Source organism: Protopterus annectens, chromosome 6.part0, assembly GCF_019279795.1.
Source record: "Protopterus annectens isolate FY-2018-M chromosome 6.part0, PAN1.0, whole genome shotgun sequence".
NCBI lineage: Eukaryota > Metazoa > Chordata > Ceratodontiformes > Protopteridae > Protopterus > Protopterus annectens.
In genome coordinates this window covers 1,574,830,439-1,574,849,823 of record NC_056737.1, presented here as the reverse complement: position 1 = coordinate 1,574,849,823, position 19,385 = coordinate 1,574,830,439, and positions in this window count along the sequence as shown.

Here is a 19,385-nt window from a genome sequence, read left to right as displayed (position 1 = left end):
TAGGCATGAGTGTGTGCATGTGTGTGCCTTCTGTGGAAGGTTGGGTGCTGGGCTGGCAACTTGACACCATAAAACTCTACTGCCAATCATGAGCGGACAGGTGACCTGCTGTGGCTACCCCTAACCAGGAAAAGACAAAAGAAGAAGAAGATGAAGAAGAGTTGTGGAACACCAGTCCAGTTGCTTATTTATGCTTTCATAAAAGTAATACAATCTGCTCCTTCTCTTGTACAGACAAAAATCTCAGGTTCTCACTAAATGCCCTGTCTTCTAACTCTATTTTTTGGAACAGATCTTTTTGTGAAGCCCCATACTTAGCCAGCTTTTCCTTTATTTTGAGCTCTGATTTTTGCAGTTTTATCCATTCATCTGAACAACTAGTTTAAGCTTCTTCTATTTTCCAGCCATTTGTTATTTGTGTTGATGTATTCATTCAATGCTTCATTTATTTTAATCACCTTTGAGATTTATTTTTTCTGCAAATTACTGGAAGCCATCTCTTGAACCAAAGCTGAAGCTTGAACTACTTTTTTCTGAACAGCTGCAAAATCCTTCCTAGATAGTGTTTTCTCTTCACCTTTACTGACTGATTTTCTTTCAGGTTTTCTGATTTTTGTCTTTTTCTGGCATCCAGACACTGTACTTACTAGGTGGTAAATAAATCCTCCTACCCCCCAAAAAAAGAACACTTTCAATGGCACTCCCTTTTCTCAGTTTCTGTTTTCACACTGGAGGTCTGAAGTTAAGCTTTTGATTAATGTGGACATTCATGTCATTTTACTCCTATCTATGTCCTCTCTGGGTTCATAGGTTCATACTAGGCTATCTGCCCTAGGGCATTTATAAGCCTAGCCAGAGTGTGTTTGGCTTTCACCGCCCATTTTAAATGAATTTTGCTATGCCCTTTTTCGAGGTTAGTATACTGTGCCTCTGTCTAACAGTGACACAGAAGTGATACCCAGGGTAAACCTACTATCTCCCATCCACTCATCAAGATTCCTCTTGAAGAGAGTCAATGAGGGACTCTGCCTAACCTGGACTGGGATTTTATTCCAGAGTGAAGGGAGCCTCTGGGTTATGAATCTGTCCCTCCAGCATGTCCTATTTATTTCAGTGCTGAGGTTCAAGTCTCTCGAGCGCGTAGCTCGATGGAATTTGGATTTTCTGAGGTGCAGCATGTCCATTAATTCCGGGTTGGACATGGCTTCATACGTCAGGCACAGATCTCCTCTGAGCAGGCGGTATGCCACTGAGTAGAGCTGGAGTTTCTTTAACCGGGCAGCATATGGCATCTGTTTGAGCCCTTTGATCCTCTTGGTGAGGTACTTTTGGGGTCTTTCCGGTTGCTGCAGGTGCCTGGTAAGGTACATCCCAAAAGGGGCATTGTACTCAATTACGGGCCTGATGAGGGATGAGTAAAGAGGCACAATGACCTCCTTCTCTCAATTGGCATGAAAGCTCTGTAGAGTTTGGTGACCAAACCAGTCTTTTCAGAAAGCTCAGCTAAAGCTAACAATATGGGCATGTGGAATCCTGAAGCTTTGGAAACTGGCTGGCTGTTATATCCTTGGCAGGATATAACCCATGTAGCTTAGGCTACTGCAGTAGGAACCATTGAAACATCTACTGTTCTGGTACATTTACTTATACAACTTTACTTTCCCAGAGACTATTCATCTGTGCCTTTGATAAAATGAGCACAACAACAAACATTGAACCATATTAAATATCAACCCATTTACGAGCTTCAGTGTGGGTGCACACACATACACACACACACACACACACACACACACACACACACACACACACACACACACACACACACACACACACACACACACACACACACACACACACACACACACACACACACACACACACACACACACACACACACACACTGAATGATCTAACTGCATAATGATCAGAACTAGTGGCAGGTTAAGTGTAGCTTGGGCCCTGAGCAGTGTTCATGCCATGAGCTTCTCCACACTACTACTTTTTTTTTTTGGGGGGGGGGGCTAATGAGCATGTTCTTTTGTATTTGTCTTCCTGACTGAACACAATTCATACTGCTGTCAATACAATCTACTAATGTCCACCTAAAATGTCAGACTGATAAAAACACTAAATAACATAGTCAAATATTTCAACCTGCTTTAAACAAATAGACACTAGTCATGCAAAGCCATTCTAATGAATGCTTAACTTGACTATGATAGCAGGGAAAGCCATTATCATATAGCCCCCCCCCCACATTGTAAGCAACCATAGCCCCATGGCTGACTGTGTACACCTCCGATGTTTGACTGTAGTAAAATAATAATTATGGGCACAATAATGTGTTTCAGATTTTTATTTCAACTTATTTTATATAAATACACACTAGTCCTGCAAAGCCAGACTATTTAAGCTGCATAAACAAAAAGGTATATCACTTTCACTCACAGACAGCCAACTATCTAGCACTTATAGCAACTTTGTCATGTATATATCATCTGATTGTGGTAAAAATAAAACCTCTCAATGTTTTAGAGCAAACCAAAAAATAATGATGGCTAAAGGCTCAGAATCAGGAACATATTTTAAATACTACTGTTATACACTTAAAAAGTTGTTAAAATAAACATTTTTCTATTAGTTTTCATTTCATGAAGAACATGAAATGAAGTCAGCAGCTCAAATATGCAATCCTCAACAATTTGCCAGAAAGACACGCATTTTATGAGGAACAAACCAAAGATATGAGGAAAATTCAGGGGCATTCAATGAATGCAGCGTCATTTGAGAGCTATGTACTTTCAACTGTGTTTCACATAAACAGTAAACAGCCTTCAACTATTAAAACTTATTTCACAAAATTGCATATTAGTCCTGCTAAGCCAGATAGTTATCTCAGTAAATGACAAGATGGTAAATTACTCTCATTAATAAGCAGCCTCCACCTTCAGCCAGCAATTATAGCCATTTTGTTGTGTAAACACAATCTGATTGTGATAAAAAATGATACAGAGCAGGAACCAGGGGCAAAGTCCCAATATCAGGGACATATTTTAAATATTGCTGTTATAGACTTAGAAAGTTGCTCCAATAACAATTTTTAATTTGCATGCACTCCTGAATGTATGAAGTCTGCAATTCAAATGTTAGTCATTCTTAAACCAGTGCCATGGCACAGAGGGATAAAGTCCTAACTACAGACTAGCTGACCTTGTTTTGATTAGCAGCTTGTGTGACTGAGGTGCTGTCAAGGAAGGATGGTCATACCCATAGAAGGAGAAGGGCACACACTTTTGGTGACTGTGCTATGCTGATGAGGTCATAACAAGGCAGAAATATGCATATCAATAGCTAGTGGGGTTTGTCTTTATTGGCCTGAAATTGTCCATTAAAACGACTTCAAACGTAAAAGTCATGGGCAATCAGAATCGCCATATAGCTGAAACACCTGATGTTCATAAGGGTCATTTGCATATATCCCATGTGCCTCTGTCACAGGAGGTTTGGGAGGTCACTCATTGGAAGTTCTAGCTTGGCTAGAGTTTTCATTTAGTTTTTACTGAGTGGTTTTTCAGTGTGACCTCCTCACTCTGTTTTAATCTGTTATTTGGGATATTTTGCAGTCACCGTAATGATAATGGACATCAGCTGGGTATAACAACACTGTGTTTCTTTTGTTTAGTCAAACACTCTGCTTGTGCTATGCTGATGAGGTCATAACTAGGCTGAATTATGGATATCCATAGCTAGTGGGGTTTGGCTTTATTGGCCTGAAATTGTCCATTAAAATGACTTCAAACGTAAAAGTCATGGGTAATCAGAATTGCCATATAGATGAAACACCTTATGTTCATAACAGTCATTTGCATATATCCAATGTGCCTCTGTCACAGGAGGTTTGGGAGGTCACACAATGGAACTTCTAGCTTGGCTGGATTTTTCATTTAGTTTTTCCTGCCTACAGAAAGAAAAGAAAACAAATGTGAAAGGTAATGATTAAAGTGCTATTTTCTCATAAAATTACTAATTCTAGCTTCAGGTTAGGAGCATATATATCCATTGAAATGTATACTAGTATAAAAGTATTACTTATTTTACTTATATTTTATCTATTGTTACTTTTTGAACATTTATAATGGACTGCAATAGGTAAAATAGTCACATGCTTCTTTCTGTCACAGTAAATACTAGATTCTTAGTTTTACATCTTTGAGTGCTGGGTTACGTCTTTTAGACTTGCTATATATATATATATATATATATATATATATATATATAGATATATATATATATATATATATATATATATATATATATATATATATATATATATATATATATATATATATATATATATATATAGATATACATGCATATGCAGACTGGTATAAAGATATAAATATCTCCATGGGTTCCATTAATTTTGTCCAAACAGAAAATCACCCTCAGGGATAAACTGTTTCTAAAACAAAAACAAAGAACAGAAAACAACTGGAAACCGAAACCCGGCAAAATATAAATACTTTGATATATAAAACAAGAACAAATGGTAAGCACTTTCACGTCACTGATACAGCGCTGTTTCAGTGGCATGAAAACGCTTAATGTTTGTTCTTGTTTTAAATATTAAAGTATTTATATTTTGCTGTGTTTTAGTTTCCAGTTGTTTTCTGTTCTCCATTCATTTTTTCGCATGTTCATTTGTTGGACCAAATGAACTGCAGGTTTGTTTGTGTGGACAACTTATTTATTTATTGACATTTGATTACTAGGAAAGTCAAAGTGGGTAGAAGCCCATTTCAGCAGGGAGGAAAACTCCAAATTACTATAAAACATTTTAAGAACAATAATTTTGCAATCTTCAAAAAATAAAACAAAAATATCTGCAGTTGAAAATTTATAATAAATTAGACATAATATAAAAACATTGGTTAAGAATCAATACAAGGTATATGACAGTCATTTAATATTTAGAGAAATTTTAGACAGTTTGTAGAGAAATTAATGGTAAGTTAGTCTAATACAAATATGAATTGCAATATGAAGTTAGGGAAAAACAGGCTTATGGTACATTTAGAGAGAAAGTCAGGGAAGAGAATTAGATAGCTGTAAGGAAGTAAGTGAAGAAGGGAGAGTAAGGAGGTATAAGGAATGAAAAGGTACTTCTTCACATTTAAGGATATAGTTTATCCTGGTTTTGAGCAAGAACAGACCCAGGTTTTAGCTAGTAAATCTTTCAGAGTGGTTTTGAAAGATGGGAGGGAGAAGATAGACCTGATGGATACAGGTAAGGAGTTCTAAGCCTTAGCAACCTTGTACGAGTCCAGACAATGCACAGCAGATTTACTAGGTTTGTAGACAGACAGGAGTTTCTGGTCACTGGATCACATTGACACACTGGGGACATAGCTGTTTAGAATGTTATTAGTGCTAGATGGGCAAATGGATGCTGGATAATTTTATAGGTGGCAAGAAATTGTATGTATGATAGTTGATGTGATAGTTTTAACCAATTTAGACTGTTCAGTGCTATACAGTGGTGTGTTCTGAAAGGTCTATGTGCTGCAAATTTATCAACTTTGTTGTAGCATTGTTGAGGTTTTAATTTTCATGAAGCCTGGAGTTTAGTAAGGATGGGAGCAGCATAAAGAAGAGTGGGGAGGAGAAAAGTAATGGCAAGTGTAGTTTTAGTTGTGTCGCTGAGAGAGATTTTGGCTCTGTAAAGCACCCCTTGCTGCTTTTGATGAGTTTTAGTATATGCAAGTCAAATGCAAGATTATCATGCACTATTACTCCTAATAGCTCGCTATGAGAAGTGACTTCAGTGGTTATATTATCAAGAGAGAGGACTTTAAGTTTTGTTTTTTCATGACAGAGGGATTTGGGGAAAAAAAAGTAGTAGTTTGGTATTTTTTGGGTTGAGCATGAGTTGTGAGTTACAAAGCCATGTTTCAGTGTCTGTTAAAGCTTCCTGAGTAATTTTGTAGAGGTGTACCATGTTGTCAGATGTGCAAACAAGAGTGGAATCATTTGTGTATTGTATAAGAATGGCCTGTTGTGTGGAAGTATAGAGGGTGATGGTGAAAATGTTAAAGAGGACGGGACCAAGGATAGAGCCTTGTGGTACACTGGTAGTGACTGGGAGGTAAGGAGTGAGCATACAGTGATATTTTACTGACTGATACCTATTGGACAGGTAGCTTTTGAACCACAGAAAGGTGGGCTGAGAGAGACCTAGTGAGGACATATGAAGTAGACGTTTGCTGTGACCAACTGTGTCGAAGGCTTTAGACAAGTCTAGAAATAAGGAGGAGACTAGTTTGCCATTATCTCTAGTTTATTGACTGTATCTATATAGTTTAGAATGGCAGTGTTAGTACTATGGGAAGGATGGAAGCCATGTTGTGTGGGGGATAGGCGTTTTTCCTGCAGGAGATAGCCTACCATTGTTTTTCAATATATTTATTTTGGCGAGGGGAGATAAGATTGCTTTAGGTCTAAAACTATTAATGTCTGCTGAATTTCCTCCTTTGTGCAAAGGGATAATGTGTGCTATTTCCAGAGACAGGGAACGTAAAATTCCTGGACTGACCTATTTATAAGGATTGAGGCAGGATAGGCAATGCTATTAGTTGCTAGTTTTAGATACTTTCTTGGAAGGTCATCAACTGAAGTTTTACTCTCCAGTTTGTTGAATGTCTATTACGTGGTTTGTATCAGGTGTGTGTGTGTGTGTGAGCGCGTGTGTGTGTTTGTTTTTGTTAGGCATAGGAACATAGAAGCAATACCAGGCAAGCAACCATGGGGACCATAAAGTGTCTTTATGTATACACCTTTATGTAGACAGACTTAAAAGTTTGTACCTCCATATTCACATACTTATCAGTGCCAACCTCCCAAACTGAGCAAGGCTGTACACAGCGAGCGTCTGTGGGTTATGGGCGGTGAAAGAGGTAGAAAAGGGGATAGGTCTAGTGTTGTGAGCTTGTGTGTTATATGCGTCGGTACATATGTGTTAGTGATTCTCTACTCTATAGAAAAACTGGAAGGAACAGACTATATTAATTTTATGAAAACACAAATAAACAACTGAACTGATATTCCACATCAGGAATTGTTGATTGACAGGGCACATCATTTGTATGGTCCAAACATGGCCATGAGAAAGCAACCTAGACCTTCAATAGTAAAGAGTGCAATCCTACCTACAGAAAGAGCTGATTCTGACAAAACTGTGGCAGAAGGACAAAGTACCAAATGTGGGAGACAGTAGAGTGTTTGTGGAAAATGATTACTCACTGTACAGCAGGCATAAGAAGAGTACATTTATTCCAGTAATTAGGGAATGTTGAGAAGCAAGTGTGAGATTCAAGCTGCTGTACAAGCTATTTTCAGAATATTCTTTCCTGGAGGACCAAAATCATTTTTTTATGCAGAACATGCTGAGGAGGGAATGTGTGTTAAATCCCTGGAAAACAAAATGGATTAGCTAAGATTGGCCCTAAACAGCCATAGAGAGGTGAGAAACTGTTGTGAGTTTATCCTTACAGAAATAATGGCTAAACTCAAATATCACTGACAGTACTGTTCATGTAGATGTACTATCATTATTTACAGGAGACAGAAACCAGGCTCTTAGTGGAAAATCCAGGGTAGGTGGAGTTTACATCTACATAAACAACAACTGGTGCTCCAGCTGCAAGAAAGTCTCTGCCCACTGTTGTGTGAACATAGAGTTCATGACAGTAAAATGCAGACCCTTTTACCTGCTGAAAGAAATCTCAGCTGTTTATATTCCTCCAAGTGCAAACACAAATGAAGCACTGGCCACACTTTACCAGTCAATCAGTGAAATCCAGAATAAAACCCCAATTCTGTCTATATCATACGACGTTAACCAGGCTAATGTAAAATCAGTTTTATCGCATTACTGCCAACAAATAGAATTTGCCATCAGAGGTGCCAACATACTAGATTGGGTCTACACCAAAGTCAAACAGGTGTTCAGGGCAAAGCCCCTCCCGCACCTTGGTAACTCAGATCATCTATTCAGTATGCTGACACCAGCCTACAGACCACTGCTAATCAGAGAGAAACCATCCAAGAAGCAAATAGGAGTCTGGCCAGGAAAAGCAATCTCTGCACTTCAGGATTGCTTTGAATGTACAGATTGGAACATGTTCAAAAAAGCTGCCACTGTGGATCAGCACCCCAACCTGGAAGAGGACACTGAGTCAGTAGTAGGATACATATCAAAGTGTGTGGATGATGTGACAGTCACCAAGAACATCTCCATACGAGCCAACCAGAAACCCTGGCTCACAAGTGAATTGTATGAGCTCCTAGGGGCAAGCAACACTGCCTTCAAGTCAGGGAATAGGGATGCCCTTTGGTCAGCCAGAGTGAACCTGAGCAAGGGAGTAAAAACAGCAAAAAGGGCATATAATCAGAAGATACAAAGCCACTTGAGAGACTCAAGAAGACTGCGGCAAAGCATAGAGTACATCACAGACTACAAGCCTATGTCAGCACAGTGCAGTGACAACACTGACATCCTCAACACCTTCAATAGGTTTGAGGAAAGAAATAACACAAAGGCAGTGAAAGCCCCTATAAATCAAAGGGACAAAGTACTAGTCCTCCTTCCTGCTGATGTCAGAAGAATCCTGCACAGGGTTAACACAAGGAAGCTGGACCTGACAATATCCTGGGACAGGTGCTCAGAGAATGCACTGACCAAATGACACAAGTTCTCACAGACATCTACAACATCTCAATAAGTTAGGCTATCGTACCCAAATGCTTCAAAACTACAACCATAATACCTATACCAAAGAAGTTCCCACCTGTCAATTTTAGAAGATAGCATAAAACACACTCTCCACTAACGATCCATAATGAAATGGCAGCGAGAGTGGAAAGCACAAAATTCCTGGGGGTACATGTCACAGATGACCTAACATGGAGCATTAATACTACTACCATTGTAAAGAAAGCACAGCAACACCTTAATTTCTTGCGAAAGATGAGGAGGGTAAACATCCTGTCTTCAATCCTGACTACCTTCTACAGAGTCACCATAGAGAATATACTAGACAACAGTATTGCAACTTGGTATGGTAACTGCTCCACCTCTGACCGAAATAGGGTTGCCACCTTTTCAGATGCCCAAACTGGAAATTTTTTTGTAGAAATGTGAGATTTTGCAGGACAAAACATACCCACGGCCAGTGCAAAGGACAGAACTTCACCTTTTTGCCAAAATAAAAGCTTATTTTTGTTGCAATTGAGTTGCTTATGCTATTTCATATAATATTTATGTGTTCCAGATACAAAATAACTATTTTATGCAACTATTAAAGAAAAATTAAGAAATATATTTTGTCTTAAAATCTCAGGACATTTGCCATTTTTTATTTATTTATTTATTTTTTTTCACAGGACACAGCTGCCCAAAGTGGGACTGTCACTCGCATAGAGGGACAGGTGGTAATCCTAGACTGAAAGGCCCTCTGGAAAGTGGTTAGGGTAGCAGAGAAAATCATTGGGGCCACACTCCCAGCCATCTAAGAATTTTCCCTGTCACAGTGTCTCAGCAGAGCCAACATGATAACCAGAGGCACTACCCACCCTGGCCATGGACTGTTCATCTATTTATCTTCTGGTAAATGCTACTGCAGTATGAGATGCAAAACAGCCATATTCAGTAAGAGTTTCTTCCCACAGACCATTAGACTACTAAACTCACACTAACTTCACACCATGTTGAATTCTGAACTCTGAAAAAGGCTGCTGAAAATTCCAGCAACAATACTTTATATTTTTTGTGCAATCATATTTCTGTGCAATAACACCACTGAGATTCTTAAATTCATGCTTTTGTGCACTTATCAAAGCTGTAAAGAAACTGTGCAATAACGACTACCATGGAAAAAGTCTCCTGTATGTACAGTCAGTATGTAGAGTAGTTAGAGTTTAAGAAAATAATCTGTGTCATGTCAATAGTAGCTGTTGTACTGTAGATTGTCTACATGTGGAAATGCCTCCATCTTGAGATGGAGTAACAAAATTTAATTCAATGATGCACAAGTTGTACAGTCTGAATAACAATAAAGTTCACTTCGACTTTGACAAATGTCTGTCCAAATAAAACTGAGCTATCAAACAGAAGGAGATTCTGCTTGTTCTTCTGATAATAAAGCCTACAGAGAGACTATGCCAGTGTAACCTTTTCCAATGTTTAAAGGAAAATGCTAGAGAGACAGAAAAAAAGCACAAGAGTTGGCTAGAAGAACCAGGAGTATGTTGCAAATCGACCAGAGACTGGATTTGGAAGATGGAGAGCAACAGGAAAAAAGCAGCAACTTAGAAATTGACAAATGCATGTGGGAATACAGTGCATTAATTAGATTTGTGAAACATGGTGGAACAGGAAAACCTGGAAATATTGGACTTTTTTGACTTTGTTAAACTTGTAAGGGACTCCAAAGCATATGCCCTACTTCATGTCATTAATGTTTGGAAGAACACTTAGGAGAGGGGAAGAGGAAGGAAAGAATTAACTGTAAGTAAAACAAAATATTGTTCTTAATAGTAGTATTTTTATATATACATGACATAAACCCTATGCTATAAAATAAAGCTTTCTCATTTATTTTTGTGTCTAATGGAATACTAAAGTAAACAGGTGTTTTTTCTTCTTTCTCCTTGTTCATTTTTAAGAAATGTAGGCACTGCAATGTAAAAAGAGAAAAAAAGATTGGAGAAAAAGGCAAGACACAAGAAAATTGATATGATTTTTCTTACATTAGCTTAGGGGAATGATTGGACTAATGGTTTGATCTAATAGATTTTAAGGAAAAGCAAATGAATAAAAGAACATTAAATAGAATGAAAATTTTTCCTCTAGCAAATAAATGAGTGCATGTAGTGAAAGTAACTGTGTTTCTGGTGGTTCTCATATTTGTATGGTGTATGGAGACAATCTGATAAGGTTGCAATAAACACAGAATACATTCTTTCAATGGATAGGAGATAATTTTTATGAAAGTGTTTTTTTCTAATATGGGAGAGGGATAAAGATAAGCTAAAAACAGACAGCACTTAGTGGAAGTAGAAGCACAGGCTGTATCATGCATCTTAGCATGGATAACCTTTATTATAGGTTAATGCAAATCTGTAATTGTGGCTGTCAGTTTGTAACAATTGATGTTAAGTTGTCTATCTCGCCTTCATTCTTGCTGGATGGGTTCGGAGCTGATCCTCGGCTCCGACTCGGCCACTCTAAAAGCTCGAGAGCTAGTTCCACCGGCTCGAGGCTCCCCTATATCCCACAATGCTAGGCGGTAACTCCTCAGATCTCGTTTGCTGCTACAGCGATCGAGGTGCTATTCAACCAGCTCATCAGGTTAGTTTAAAATAACTAGTTGTATCTTAGATAGACCCCCCTTTTAAGTTAGCTTTTCCTCATAAATTTAAAAGTTAAGTAGTTTCCTTCCCTTCTATAGTCCAAGTTTCCTCTGTTATTTCCTAAATTTACTAAACTTATTCCCTTGGGCTTTAGGCCCAGTCCCTCCCTTCCTAGTAGTTGGAGTGACTGTGTTTTGTAGGGATTTAATTTTTCTAAGTTAATTACTAATTTAATTTTAATTTTAACAAGTGTAATCGGTGTGTGTGTGTGATTGTGTGGTTACACCTTGTTTTTTTTCCTTTGGACATGTCTAAGGAATCGAAGGTCTCAGGCTTTAAGAAGTGTGACTCGTGCTGTCAGAAGATGTCTCTGACAGACGGTCACACTTCTTGTGTATACTGCCTAGGACCTTTGCACCTGCAGGACTCATGTGCTGTTTGCCATGGCTTCAGCCCTAGAGTCCTGCAGGAGTGTAAAAATAAGCTCATTCTAAGGGGCTTATTGAAGCCTGAGGGTCCCTCGACTCAATCCTCGGGGAAACCCTCGAAGCCTCCCAGACCTTCGGCTCTGGTATCTGAGCCGTCTTCTGGGGGTCCGAAGGCTGTTTGAACATCGGCTCCAGCCGGAGCCGATGACTCTCGAACTCATGTCCCTACTATTTCCTCGGCTCCGGCTGGAGCCGAGGAAGACATCGCTGAGTCGGCTCCGATCAAATTATCAGAACCGACCTCCAGAAAAAGGTCCCGATCTCCATCTATCGGCTCCGTTCATTAGGCTCCAGCATCACCATTGCTGTCTGAATGGAGCCATAGATCTCACTCCTCTAGGTCGTCGAGACTATCAGATCATGACCTTCAGAGGGTAGTGAGTCGACTTCTTAAGTCCGAGGAACTGGCCCAGATGCTTCAAAGTCTGACTCAACAGTCGAGGACTATTCCCATTACTCAAAATGTTCCTCCTCTGACTCTTCTGAGTTCGGAGTCGGGGCGGCTCGGACCCGAGACTGTGGTGGCGTCGGAACCGATACCTTTGTCTTTGGTGCCGTCGTCTGCTCCGATGTCTTCCTTGGAAGAATCTCGGCACCGGACTTCCCTCGTCGGCTCTGAGGGGGCGAGTGGCATCAGACACTTGTCCGACCGCGCTCTCCCTCTCGGTGCTTCGGCGCTGGTGAGTTTGGCTCCAACATCGGCCTCGGAGCTATCACTGTCAGTGCCGGGGGAGGTTTTCAGCTTTTCGGAGCGGAGACCTCTGGCTCTGCCTGACAGGGGTGCCTTCGAGGTCATGAGGAGTGTGTTAGAACCAGGTTCAACCCCACAGTCGGCTCCTTCTGCCCCTCCCTCCATGGTGCCTCCGGTGATTTCTGCTCACTCTCTCATCCCGGACTGTAGAGAGCCAGCTCCTCAAGTAGAGCCCCCTAGGAAGAGGCAGTGCAAGAGAAAGCACATTGACTCCCCTGAGTCTGTCACCTCTGACACAGATTTAGAGGATTCTGAAGGTTCCCCTCGTTCAACCTCTGAAGATGTCTCCTTTGCAGACATCCTCGAAATCTTAAAACAGAGGGGGAATTGGCCAGCCCTCAACCCTTCAGAGGATGAATCGGTGTATCTTGAGGCGTTTGGCTCTCGCCCTTCCACCTCCTGGGTGTCCCCTCTCTTTGACCCCCTCATGCAAGTGGTGGCAAAGAAGGCCTGGGTGGCTCCTGACTCAGTGGAACCCACCCCCAGGAGACCATCAAAATTTATCACTGCCCCCAAGGACAAAGAATTTTTAACCAAAGGCGTCTCTGTTGATGCTATGGTGGTGGCTGCGGCCACCAAGAAGGAGTTAGCTGATCCTTCTGTGCCTGTTCATCCTCCTAACAAGGAGTCTAGGTCGATGGACAGGTACGGGAAGCGGATGTTCTCATCAGCGACCTTTACTATGCGCTCGCTGAATTACCTGTGTCATTTCACTCGTCTTCAGAGGGATTTACTCAAGGAAGCGAGCGAAATGTTAAAGGACCCAACAGCTGCGGGTTTTCAGGATAGGATGAACTCTCAGCTGGCGACCCTTAATTCTATAACTAACTCCTCCATGCTCCTCCTTTCATATGCGGCGGATGGAGCGAGTAGAGCGGCAGGTACAGGTGTAGCCTTGCGCCGGCACACCTGGATGCGGCTATGTAACTTTGCGGACCCTTTCAAGGCATCCTTCACTAATTCCCCTTTTGATGGATCATCCCTCTTTGGTCCTCAAGTGAAGGAAACCCTGACTAGGTGTGAGACTGATGGCAAAACTCTCTCTGCCGTCAGAGTCCATTTTTCTACTCCTTCTAGGCCTTACCCCAAAGGCCAGAAGGGGGGAAAGATGTGGTTCCGCAAACAATCTCAGGGAGATTTGCCTGATGCACAAAGTCGATTCCCCTCCAGAGGCAGAGGGGGAACAATAATGGTAGACGCCGTCCTAGAGGCAGAGGGGGCCCGCAGAACCAGGGCAGTCGAGAAACCTTTTCCGATAAGCCCTTCCAGCATCCCTGAGGTGTTGCCCAACTGTCCACCTTCGGAGGCAGTCGGGGGAAGATTATCTCTGTACCCAGAAGCCTGGCTATCCCTAACTCAAGACAAGTGGGTACAGATTATCATTTCCGAAGGCTACAGAATCCCATTCCTTTTCATTCCGAAGCAATCCAAAAAATCCCTTCCAGACGTTCCACCCAGTCAAAGGGAGCAAGCAGCACTAGAAATTTCAAAGCTGCTTGCAAAAAGAGCCATTCAACCAGTTCCAGCAGACCAACAAGGATCTGGAATCTACTCCAAATTCTTTTTGGTTCCAAAGAAAATAGGGGACTGGAGACCCATTTTGGATCTCAGCAACTTGAACAAGTTTGTCAAGAAAACAAAGTTCCGGATGGTCATGCTGCAGTTCATTCTACCCCTTTTGGGGCGGGACAACTGGATGTGCTCAATAGATCTCCAGGATGCGTACTATCACATCAAAATGAGTCGACGCTCCAGGAGATTCCTCCGCTTCAGGCTGGGAACCAGTCATTTCCAATTCAGGGCCCTGCCCTTTGGTCTCACTACAGCCCCCTGAGTGTTTACCAAATGCATGGCAATGGTCGCCTCTCATCTGAGACGACAAGGATTCCAGGTGTTTCCATATTTAGATGACTGGCTCCTTACAGCCCCCACCAAGCATCTGTTGCTTCTTGCCAGAGACTACACCTTTCACACGTGTCAAACACTAGGCATTTCAATAAATTACGAAAAGTCTGTCTTGTCGCCTTGTCGTGTTATTACCTTCATAGGCGCAAATCTGGACACAATCAACATGTCAGCCAGACTCACAGAGCAGAGAATAGCAGACATACACAGACAGGTCTCTTTTGTCTTGCAGAGCAACAAAGTCAAAGCCAGACTGATTCTGAAGGTCTTAGGGATTATGGCAGCAGCCATCCCTCTTCTACCATTAGCCCACTTCCATATGAGAATTTTACAATGGATGCTCTTCACACAATGGTCTTTCCAACAACTTCCAATGTCCCATCCTATTTGGATAACTCAATCATGCAAGAATCATCTCTCTTGGTGGATCACATCTCCCCAGCTCCACCTAGGGAGACCTTTCATCCCTTCCCCTCCGGTTGCTACAGTGACAACGGACGCCTCCCTGATCGGGTGGGGGGGCATTACCAGGGCAGGACGGTCCAAGGCATGTGGCAACCTTTCGAGCGCCACTTGCACATAAATGTCCTAGAGATGAGAGCAGTGCTTCTAGCGTTGCAAGCCTTACAAGACTCTCTTCTCAAGGGAACTATAGCAATTCAGACAGACAATATGTCTGTAGTGTGGTACATCAACAAACAAGGCGGAACCAGATCTTACCCCCTATGTCGAGAGGCACTCAGACTGTGGCAATGGGCGATTTCTTCTCAGCGGTCTCTGTTAGCAACGCACATTCCCCGGAAGTCCAATGTGATTGCAGACAAATTGAGCAGAGCTATTCTCATGCCTCACGAGTGGTCTCTGAAGAATTCAGTGTTGGAGAAAGTTTTTCGAAAGTGGGGCCGGCCTTGCTGCGACCTTTCGGATACTCCCTAAAACAGCAAGTGTGACGATTTTTTCACCCTCTTTCCCCAACCAGGCCACCCCAGCAGAGACGCTCTAGTACACAATTGGCCCCGGGGACTTCTGTATGCTTTTCCTCCCTTCCCACTGATATCTCAGCTAATACAGAAAGCTATCGCTCAGAAAGCTTCCATGATCCTCATTGCCCCTTACTGGCCTCGACAGGTTTGGTTCCCATTTCTCCACCGTTATCTGTTGGAGCAACCTTGGCATCTGGACCCAGTTCCAGACCTCTTGACCCATCAGTCGGGTCAGTTGCACCACTCCCTTCCTTCTCTGAACCTCACAGCGTGGTTCCTCCAATTCCAACTCTAGCCAGGCTTCCTCTAATATCTCACTCAGTTAGAGATATTTTGATAGCCTCTCATAAATCTTCCACTCGGAAGATTTATCATAGTAAGTGGAAACGTTTTCCCTGTTGGGCGCAGTCAAAGAATATAGATCCTTTCACTGCTTCCATTCAATCAGTTTTAGACTTCCTAGCCAAACTTTTCCACTCAGGTTCGTCCCCGTCTACCATCAAAGTTCAATTGGCTGCAATTTCGAACTTTCATGTTGGAGTCTCAGAGTCCTCCATTATGTCTCACAAACTCTGCAAAGCCTTTGTAAAGGGAGTTTTTCTCCTCAAACCACCTATCAGGGATCCTCCTCCTCAATGGGATCTCAACTTGGCTCTAGCGTCCTTAATTCTTCCCCCCTTTGAACCTGCGGCTTCATGTTCAATGAAGTTACTATCTTGGAAAACACTCTTTTTAGTAGCTATCACTTCAGCTAGAAGAGTCTCTGAACTCCATGCTCTGTGTAGTCGACCCCCTTACCTTGTGTTTCATAAGAATAGGGTGTCCTTACGTACTAACCCGTCCTTTTTGCCTAAGGTAGCTTCACTGGCAAATTTGAATCAAACCATTGACCTTCCTGTGTTCTTCCCTAATTATTCGAACAGGTCAGAACAAAAATTACATTGCTTAGATGTTCATCGCTAACTTAGGTACTATTTAGACAGGACCAAACAATTCAGGAAGTCTGATCAACTGTTTGTTTCTTATGCAGAAGGTAGAATGGGCCTTCCAGTTTCTAAAGTATCTCTCTCTAGATGGCTTACTTCGATGATTACCCTTGTGTATGAGATCAGACATCAACAGTTGCCATCCAAACCCAGGGCTCATTCAACTAGAGCTTTAGCCACATCTATAGCTTTCCAAGATAGGCTGCTTATTGATTCGATTTGTTCTGCAGCTACTTGGGCTTCTCCCCATACCTTCATTTCTCATTATAAGTTGGACTTGGCCTCTAGGGACCGAGCCAACTTTGGTTCCACTGTACTCAAGAGTCTGTTCCGATAGGCCACCCGGGACAAGGTGCTAGGGACGCGGTCCCATCCAGCAAGAATGAAGGCGAGATAGACAACTTAACATTTAGAAGTTATGTACCTACCATAACGTTCCATGTTAGTTGTCTTCTTCTCACCTTCTTTCTTGCGTCCCACCCTCCTTCCCCCTAGCCTGGACAGACCTAGAGGAGTTTGTTTTGTTCCTGTATGGAATTTTCTTGCTGGGCTTAGCTATCAAACGAGATCTGAGGAGTTACCGCCTAGCATTGTGGGATATAGGGGAGCCTCGAGCCGGTGGAACTAGCACTCGAGCTTTTAGAGTGGCCGAGTCGGAGCCGAGGATCGGCTCCGAACCCATCCAGCAAGAAAGAAGGCGAGAAGAAGACAACTAACATGGAACGTTATGGTAGGTATATAACTTCTAATTCCTATCAGGAGTGTTAAACTTCATTATTTGAAGATGTACATAATTGTGTGTGTTAGTATTAAGTTAATAGGCTCTGGGCAAATGTCGGTTTATTGTTTGAGGATTTTCATTAAGACAAAAAATCTTGTAACTTATGACATAGATTCAAATGGATATGATGGGAAACAACTGTATAAAAGATAAACCTGCCATACATTAGTGTATGCATGTAGCACAAAAGCTGAAACTAGACATAACAGGTGCGAATAATAACTTCTTAGAGAATGACAACATTTTCTATATTAGCTTTAAATTTGAATGGTCTCACATATATCTATATATATATATATATATATATATATATATATATATATATATATATATATAAAATAAAGAGTAATGCACTGTATTAAAAATGCAGAGTGCAAATAGCTATGCTACAGGAGAGACATTTGGAAGGAACTGAGCATGTGAATGTGTTAAAGAAAGGATTTCAGGGTGGTTATTCAGTAGTATATTTGAGACAAAGGAAAAGTGGAGTACTTATATTAATTGTAAGAGGAGCTCCAATGGTGACAGAAGAGGGGAAAAAGATAATAATGGTATATTTGTTATATTAAGGGGCTACTGGCAAGGGAGGAGGATTATACTGGCATGTATTTATATTCCACTTAAAACTGTTTTAATGGAGCTTAAGAAAATTTTGGGAGACATAATCAGCTTTCTGCAGGGAATATTACTTATAGTATAGGTGGGGACTGGAATTTGATTTGCACCAGTGAGGATGTGTCTGGGAAAATATAACAAAAAAGGGTAAATATTTGAAGAAACTTATGAAAATATTAGATATGGAAGATGTGAGTTCAGTGGTAAGAGTTTGGACTAAATTTACATATTATTCCACAAGGTACAAAAAGTGGGTTAGGCTGGACAGAAATTAGATTTCACAGGAACATGTGCATTTAATTAAAAGTTTTGATACACATCCAATAACTATTTCAGATCACATACCAATAACCGAAATAAAAATGAGACATTGGCACTCTTCCATCTATCTGTTAAAAAAAGAGAAATTTAAGGAATAGGTAGTGGAAATTATTTGAGAGTTATTAGGGAAGATAGAAATTTCTTCTGAAAATATAGCTAGGGAGTGGGATAAAATTAAAGTGAAGTATACAAATATGGTGGAAATAATAGAGAGATATGGTTAAGAAGTCAAAAAAGGGACTAACAAAGGGTAACATATTTCAGAAAAGGGGGAATCTCACAGAACAAGAAGAGGCGCAATTGCAGAGTGCTAAACAGAAAATAAGGGATTACCTGAAAAATATGCGGGAGTTTAGAACAACTGCTGTTAAGTGACTGTTTTTTGATAATAGTTCCAGCACCCAAATTTTTTTTGCACAATGACTCGGGCAACAGAAATTAGAAAGGGCTGTCACCAAGCTTAGGAAGCCTATAAAAGGAAAATAACCAGAGATGCTATAGAGGTACTAGAAATATTTCAGACATTTTATGAAAATCTGTGTAAAGCAAAGATGTGGAAATAAAAAGGTACAAATGGAAATGTTTATGGAAAAATTAAATATGCCAAGGTTGGAGGTAGATGATAATTACTAACAGGATAGGAGGAGATGAGATAAAAATGGTGATGTATAACCAAGCTACAGGAAAGTCCTCGGTAATAATTGATATTCCTGTGGAAGTTCAGAAGCTAGAAGGGAAGAAACAGATAAAGATCTGGAAGGTTTTGTTTAACAATATTTTAAAAGGAGGAGAAGCAGCAACATCCTGGAAGAAAGCAGTGGCTGTAATACATAAAGATGTTAAAAATCCATCAAATCCATTTTCATATAGGCCCATTTCAATTATAAACCATGATTATAATATGTTTATGTCTATAATGGCTAAAAGAATAATAAAGATGATGCCAAAATTGATAAATATGGATTAGTGTGTATGAAGGAGTGTTGAAGGAATTTTTATCTGAAGTTATTCTGCTCTTCAGTAACTCGAACTAAAGCTAGTGTTGCTGAATTTTGTTATTTGCTAGTAATTACAGGTGTGGGGGTAGCCACATTCTTTGATTTCCTGTCCTTGCATATTTAAACTGGTGCATGTGAAATAATT